This window comes from Suricata suricatta, chromosome X, assembly GCF_006229205.1.
Source record: "Suricata suricatta isolate VVHF042 chromosome X, meerkat_22Aug2017_6uvM2_HiC, whole genome shotgun sequence".
In the NCBI taxonomy this organism is placed as follows: domain Eukaryota; kingdom Metazoa; phylum Chordata; class Mammalia; order Carnivora; family Herpestidae; genus Suricata; species Suricata suricatta.
Window position 1 is genome coordinate 36,674,743 of NC_043717.1, and position 8,711 is coordinate 36,683,453.

Below are 8,711 nucleotides of genomic sequence, written 5' to 3' on the forward strand. Positions count from 1 at the left end.
GTTCTATATATGTTAAATAGCATGTGCACCAAATTGTGAACAGTGGTTATGCCCTGGGTGAAGTCTGGGGGTCTTTGATTTTTTTCTGTTGTACAGGAGTTGGATTTTTGATAATTCATTATCATCAGAAAAAAATCGTTTAATAAGAAAAAAAATCACAGATATGCAGGAAATTGGCAAAGTGTACTATATGAAGAAAAGACTGGATAGATTAAAAGAGAAAAGGTCTGGGGTGCCCAGGTGGCTCATTCATTTGAGCACCTGACTCCTGATTTTGGCACAGGTCCTGATCCCAGGGTCACTGGATCAAGCCCTGCCTCAAGCTGCACCCTGACAATGGAGTCTGCTTGAGATTCTTTCTCTCTCTCCGTCTGCTCCTCCCCCTGCTTGAGACGTGCTCGCTCTCTCTCGCTCTCGCTCGCTCGCTCTCTCTCTCTCTCTCTCTCTCTCTCTCTGAAAGAGAAAAAAGAAAAAAAGAAAGGAAAGGTCTGAAAGCAGAGGAAAAACAAAAGTTCTAAAAGTAATCCAGAGGGGCGCCTGGGTGGCTCAGTCAGTTGAGTGTCCGGCTTTGGCTCAGGTCATGATCTCATGGTTGGTGGGTTCAAGCCCTGTGTCAGGTTCTGTGCTGACAGGTCAGAGCCTGGAGCCTGCTTCGGATTCTGTGTCTCCCTCTTCTCTCTGACCCTCCCCTGCTCATGCTGTCTCTCTCTCTCTCTCTCTCTCAAAAATAAATAAAACATTTTTAAAAATTAAAAAAAAATAAAAGTAATCCAGTCATGGGGTAAAGTGTGGCAGCCAAGAACTTGGAAACAAAGGGACAGATTCAAAACACACCATGAAAGAGTTCCAGGGTCTGATGAAACAAAAAAGAGCCCAGATATAGTTTTTTATTTTTTGAAGTTTACTTATTTATTTTGAGAGAGAGAGGGAGGGAGAGAGAACAAGCACAAGTGGGGGAGGGGCAGAGAGTGAAAGACAGAATCCTAAGCAGGCACCATGCCACCAGTGAGGAGCCTGATGAGGGGCTTGAACTCGCAAACTGCGAGATCATGACCTGAGCCAAAACCAAGAGTCAGATGCCTAACTGACAGCGCCACTCAGGCACCCCCAGGTATAGCTTTCTTTATAGGGAGGTGGGGGGTAAAAAGAGGGCAGATGTGCTTTGAGGGGGAGGTTGAAAAGATGAGTTTTAGAAATGAAGTATTTGAGACATAATAGCAAACTTATCTTAGTCTCTTCTCATACATGAGAATGTAGGCACAGCGACTGTGAGCAACTTTCCTCCGTTACTCAACTGGTAAATGGTCGACATAGAATTCAAATGCTGACTGCGGACCCAATGCCTCTGCGCTTAATTACTATGCAACTGGGCCTCTTGATACCATCAGCAAGGCCCAGTACCACAACGTTGATATTAGCGTTCTAGAGCGTTTAAAGCAGGTGCTAGGACTGAAGACAGAATATTGAGGAGTAAAAAAAATAAATTTCCAGAATGCAACGCAATGAGATTAACAGCTGGAAAATATAACAAAGAGATAAGAGACATGCAGGAAAGAATAAAAGGGCCCTATACATACTTACTACAGTTTCAGAAAGAGAAATTAGAGATTGAGAAAAAATTTTTTTAATGTTTACTTATTTTTGAGAGAGAAACAGAGCATGAGCGGGGTCGGGGCAGAGAGAGAGACACACACACAGAACTCAAAGCAGGGCTCAAACCCATGAATCGTGAGATCATGACCTGAGCCGAAGCTGGATGCTTAACTGACTGAGCCACCCAGGTGCCCCTTTTTTTTAATATTTAAAAAGCATGTTAAGTAAACTTTACCCCCAGTGTGGGGATCGAACTCACGATCCTGAGATCAAGAGTCACATGCTCTACCAACCGAGCCAGCCAGGTGCCTCACCACATACCACTTTTGTTTTAATATTTATTTATTTATTTATTATTTATTTATTTATTTATTTAGAGAGACAGAGAGAGAGCACGAGCACATGCTTTTGAGCAGGGAAGGGGCAGAGAGAGAGAATCCCAAGCAGGCTCCACACTGTCAGCTCAGAGCCCGATGCGGGGCTACAATTCATGAACCGTGAGATCAGGACCTCAGCGGAAATCAAGAGTCAGATGCTTACTCGCCTGAGCCACCCAGGTGCCCCTGAATACTGATTTCTGATTGATCTTACCTGACCTCATGGGCTTAATCAAAAGCCCTCCGTAATCTGTGTCCTAGCCCAGAAGTTAAGACTCCTGAATAAATAGGATGCTCATCCGCGAGCTTTAGAATACTGCAACCACATTCGTGCTGGGCGTGCTCTCTTGGGTGTTCCACGGACACCTCTGACCCTTAAAGTCCAAACCACAGCTCATCGGTCTTTCCCCAGAAATGTTCTCTGTCTTTCATCTACCAAAGGGCCAGAAGCCTAAGGTTTATCCTAGAATTCTCCTCTCACCCTCCAAGCATTGAGCCCTGGTAATTCCACTCACTAAATATACATCAAACCCACCACCCATTTCTCCTCCTCTCCTTCTGCTGCTTTAGTTCAAGCCACCTTTTCTATGGGTCAGCGCACAAGACTCCCAGCTGGGTGTTAGCGTCTTAGTTGTACCAACGCCACCTCCATAACCAGTGTCACCTGAGTGACTCACCTAGCTTGCAAATCTAACCTCGCCACTTTCTTTTTTATTTTTATTTCTACTTATTTGTGTGTTTGTTTGCTTATTGAAAGAGAGAGACAGAGAGCAAGTGAACAACTTGCAGAGAAGGAGAGGATATCACCAGAGGCAGAGAGAGAGGGGGAGAGAGAGAAAAGTGGGGCTCACCCCAAGCGGGGGCTCGAGCTCACCCAGTGTGGGACTCCAGCTCACAAACCAGGACCTGAGCCGAAGCCAGATGCTTAACAACTGAGCCACCCAGGTGCCCCTTTCTTTTTTACTTTTAAAAATTATTTTTATTTTAAGCAGCCAACTTCGGCTCAGGGCATGATCTCACGGTTCATGGGTTCAAGCCTGGAGTCAGGCTCTGTGCTGACAGCTCAGAGCCTGGAGCCTGCTTTGAATTCTGTGTCTCCCTCTCTCGTTCTCTGTCTCTCACCCTTAGAAATAAACAAACATTTTTTTAAAAAAAGAAGAAAAAATATTTTTTGTTTTAATTTTAATTTTTTAAATTATTTTTGAGATGAAATTGACATATAACATTGTGTATGTTTAAGGCATGTAATGTGTTGATTTGATACATTTCCTTTTTGTGGTGCTTTTAAGATGTAGTCTCTGCAAAAAAAGAAAGAAAGAAAGAAAGAAGGAAGGAAGGAAGGAAGAGAGAAAGAAAGAGAGAGAAAGAAAGAAAGAAAGAAAGAAAGAAGGAAGGAAGGAAGGAAGGAAGGAAGGAAGGAAGGAAGGAAGGAAGGAAGGAAGGAAGGAGGGGGCGCTCAGGTCATGATCTCACAGTCGGTAAGTTCGAGCCCCGCATTGGGGTCTATGCTGACAGCTTGGAGACTGCTTCAGATTCTGCATCTCCTCTCTTTCTACCCATCCCTTGCTCATGCTCTCTCTCTTTCTCTTTCTCTCAAAAATAGATAAACATTAAAAAAAACTTTTGAAAAAAGAAATAGAAAGAAAGGAGAGAGGGAGGAAGAAAGGAAGAAGGAAAGAAGGAAAGGAAGATAAAAGGAAGAAAGAGAAAGAAGCATCTAGTCTCTTTGATCAGCATCTGTCTCTTCAATTGCTCTACTCCCCGCCACCCAGTCCCCAGAAACTACTCTCTGTTTCTATAAGTTCAGCTTTTATAGGTAGTGCATATAGATGTTATCATACATTATTTGTGTTTCTCCTCTATCTGACTTATCTCAATAAGCCTAAGGCCTTTGAGGTCCATCCATAATGTTGCAAATGGCAAGGTATGCTTCTTCCTTTTTTTAAAAATATTTTTTAATGTTTATTTATTTTTGAGAGAAAGAGACAGAGCGTGAGCGAGAGGGGGCAGAGAGAGAGGGAGACACAGAATCAGAAGCAGGCTCCAGGCTCTGAGCTGTGAGCACTGAGCCTGACATGGGGCTCAAACTCACGATTGGTGAGATCATGACCTGAGCTGAAGTCATACGCCCAACTGTCTGGGCCACTCAGGCTTTCCCCAAGATTTCCTTCTTTCTTATGACTGAAAAAGATTTCATATATATACATATATATATATATACATATATATATGTATATATATACACACACATACACCACATCTTCATATCCATTTATTCAGTCATGGATGGACACTTAGGTGATTTCTATGTCTTGGCCTTCTGAATAATGCTGCAATCAACATGAGAGCACAGATCTAATTTCCCTGTCTCTTTTCCTATCCTTTGGCTACCTCCCCAGAAGCGGGATTGCTGAATCACGTGGTAATTACATTTTTAATTTTCTGAGGGCCCTCCATACCGTTTTCCATCACGGCTGAATCAATTTATATCCCCACTGTTGCTTTCTTTTTTAAAACCCTCCACAGTGCCTCATTTCCTGCCAAGCTGGATAGCACAGGGTAGCTGCCTTGGAATAGCAGAAAAGCCCTTCCTGAGCTGGTCCGTGGACAGCTGTCTAGTATCTTTCCATACTGACTGTGCCCAGCACCTCCTCACCAGCAATTCCAGCGAGGCTTGCAGCAAAGCCATGCAAAGCCTGCTATTTATTCTCTCATGCCCTTTGTTCATGCTGTGTCCTCTGGCTTCCCTGTCCCCAGCCTCCAGGTCAGTTACCGAGTGCCCCCCCTTGTCCCGCCCAGGCGATCTCTCTTCCAGGAGAGCACCTCCTCGGTTCCCAGAGTCCCTTGGGACTGAGTCCCACCAGCATCCATATTTCTGTCCGTGTATGTGTTTTTCTCTCCAACTGAGCTGAAGGCTCCTTAAGAGGAGAGACCCCACCTTACTCAATGATGCATCGTAGCACATAGTAGAAACTCAATACACGTTTACTGTCTCAACTGGAACTGAAACGCAGAAAGACCATTTCTTTAAATCAAGGAATGACATACTGATTTTATAAAAATGAGAAATGCTCTTTATTAAAACAATTTTTTTTCAAGGAATCCATCCGAGTACAAAGAAGGAAGCTACAAATCCTCCCAGAGTCCCATCCCGTGGAAAAAGCTGGAATGTGCCGATCTCATGACGGAGACAGAGAATATAACGATACTGATACCCTGACATAATTTCATAAGAATACAGTTGGGTTAGACGTGCTATATCTACTCTATAGTTGAAGTGGAACCGTTTACTTCGACTTGAGAACAAAACAACAAAACGAAGTGAACCTGCAGGAATGTTCTGGGCCATCCGTGAATTTTTCCGCACCATGAGCAATATTAGTGAGCTTTTAAAAGGGATTCAGACGCCCAGGCAAATGATCTGCATTTGGCAGTGTGGTTAACAACTTCAATTACTGTGTAACTTTCGGATTGGTTAAAGCGTACTCAGGAGGAAAGGAAGTTTTACTCAGAAACAAGTTTTACTCAGAAACAAAACGTATCGAGTTAATCAACGGGGAGTTCAAAAACAATTATTAAGAGCCACACTGTGTTTTTAACTTTGCAAAATTGGTTTTCATTACTTTTGCTCTTGGTTCAATAAAAAGGCTTTTAAATGGGCTCTTTTTAGAATTTAATAAGCTCCTTAAAAGTGATGCAAATATTTCTTAAATCCTGAAATAAGCTTTCTGCTGCATTCAGATATGCCCATCCAAAAAGTCTGATTGTAATCAATAGAATTTAACAGATGCAGTTCATTGAAGGATTACTGAGGGGGAACATTACAGAATACAGTGTAGGAGACCCACTGTCCCTGCGTTGCTGGAATGTACATTCTGGTGCAAATATGTTCATTCATTCTGTAAGTATTTTTCACAAAAGGTGATAATGTGCAGTACACAGTGGTTGTGGTATTTATGTCATACCAAGGGTAAATAGAGGTCAGTTTACTTATTTTTTAAAGTTTATTTATTTATTTTGAGACAGAGAGAGAGAGAGAGAGAGAGAGAGAGAGAGAGAGAGAATGAGTGGGGGAGGGGCAGAGACAGAGGGACACAGAGAATCCCAAACAGGATCCACACTGCCAGCATGGACCCCAATGCAGGACTCAAACCCATGAACCGTGAGACCATGACCTGAGGAGAAACCAAGAGTCAGATGCTTAATGGACTGAGCCACCCAGGTGCCCCCAGAGGTCACGTTAGACTGCTAGGGTCACGTAGCTCCAATATCTTATCTGTGAAGCCTCCGCCATTATGGTAGAAGCATCAATACCAGAGATAGGAATGTCATAAGGGGAGCTGGTTTGGGTCAGCATGGCCAAGATCTTTTCGGTTGCCTGGTCTCACACCTTCAGAGCAAATGCCAGTTTCCGTTTTATGTCAACTGATTTGGGAATCCCTTCGAGGAATTCACAAGAAAACAGCTAGTCCTCAGTCCTTCCACAGCCAGCGCTCCACGGCAATTGGTTTCCACGCTCTGAACCGAAGGGTTCTGCCTTGTAGCTGCTTTCTACGAAGAGTGACGGAGCAGTAAAGAGTCTGGACTCTGGAGTCAAGCTTTCGGAGTTTCAAATCTTAGCCTCTCCCCTTACAAACTATGTGATTTTGGACTACTCACTTGAGATCGTCGGGCTTCAGTTTCCTCATCTTTTTTTTTTTTTAAGGAGACCGTATGTATGCATGTGCCTGAGGGGGAGGAGCAGAGACAGACGAAGAGAAAGAATCTTAAGAAGGTTCCACACTCAGCACAGAGCCCTACACAGGGCTTGATCTCAGGAGCCTGAGATGCTTAAGTCAGATGCTTAACCAGCTGAGCCGACCTAGCACCCCCCCCATCTTTATCATGAAGATAACACTACTACCTACTACCTATTGTAGGGGAGCAAATTCTGCCATCCCAAGCTATGTCTCTTTGGCGTATTGATTATTTAAAGCCGGTTATGTTTAAGAAATTGCAGATACCCTTTTGTAAGAGACATTTACATGCATAAGGGAAATCTCCATTTGCAAGGGTCTCCCTTGCCCTGCCAGGAAATTAAAAAAAAAAAATCCCATTCAATTATATCTCAGAGTGCCACAACTCATCAAAGATCCCACGAACGTAAATATATTTACATTCAGTGATGAATCAAATAGATGACTGGTGATTTGTTTAATATTATGTGATAAACTATTTCTGGGTACTGCCTTTTATCTCATGCTAAGGCATAATCTGGGAATTGGTGGATGGAGACACTTCGTCTTGAACCTTAAAGTTCAGAAGAGAGAGATATAGCCAATCTTTTTTTTAAGTTTATTTTTATTTATTTTGAGAGAGGCATAGAGAGCAAGTGGGGAGGGGCAGAAAGAGAGGTAGACAGAACCCCAAGCAGGCTCCGCACCATCAGCACAGAGCCCGACACAGGGCTCGAACTCACAAACTGTGAGATCATGACCTGAGCCGAAGTCAAGAGTTGGACGCCCAACCGAGCCACCCATGTGCCCCGAGAGATAACCAATCTTAATGTGACATGATCAGTCTGTGGAAGAGGAAGGCATAAAATACCATGTGGAAACTGAGAGATAAAGGACCCAGTTAGCCTGGGGGTGTTTAGAAAGCTGAACTGAAGAGGTGACATTTGAACTGAATCTTGAAGGCTGAGCAGGGATTTGCCAGGTGGAAAAGAGAGAAAAGGAAAGCTCGCTTTTTCCAAAGTCAAGTCAGGTGTCCTGACATCAAAACAGAATAGCCCCAAAGGGTTGTGCAAACCTACAGACTTTCTCATTAAGTCAGTTACAATACTCAGATACTTTAACTTTACACAGAACCAGCTGGTTTATTTGGAAGGCACTTTCATCTTTTAACTATATTTTGTTTTGTAGAACTATGTGTGTAACCATGAAATATTAAAAAAAAAAAGCGGGCTCTATTTTAACAGGGTGTTTGCAGGGCACCAAAAGTAGATATACGATGAGAGGGTATGAGAATATTCAGTAAGAATCACGTTCAAACGAGATCATAAAAATGTCCACATCTGGTGTCTGAGGGCGCGTCGGGGGTCCCCAACACTACTACCGGGTTTGATGATTCACTGAAAGGACTCATTGGACTCGGCATGTAGGTGTTTTCATGGCTGGGATTTATCACAGGGAAGGACACAAAGCACAGTCATCAAAGGGGGGAAAAAAAACCAAAAAACAAAAAAACGCATGGGGCCAAGTCCAAGAGAGACCAGATGCAATTTTCCAAGAGTATTCTCCCAATGGGGTCACAAACAAGTTATGACAACATGCATGAAATGTTCCCAACCCTGAAAGCTCATTAGAGACTCAGTGCCCAGGGTTTTTATGTGGCAGTGGTCACGTAGGCACCTCATTGCCTGGCATGAACCCAAATTCCAGCCTCTCCGAAAAAAAAGCAGGTGTTCAACATAAACCTTAATGTTTGCACAAACTGTTTAGGCACCTCGAACCGCTGATCAGTCCTGGAAATGGTGGGAACGCTCCTGAACGTCAAGTTCCCAGCCTCCAGCCATGGGCCAGCCTTGAATGCAGGCCTTTCTAGGGAGAAGCAGTGAGGCATTCTGTGTCAACTCTTTTCGGTACTAAGGGTAATATTTTCCCATGAGTACTTTTCCTTTTCTGCATAGGCTGTGTCATTATTCCGGTCTTATAAGATCTGAGGCAGGGGCACCTGGGTGGCTCAGTCAATTGAGCATCC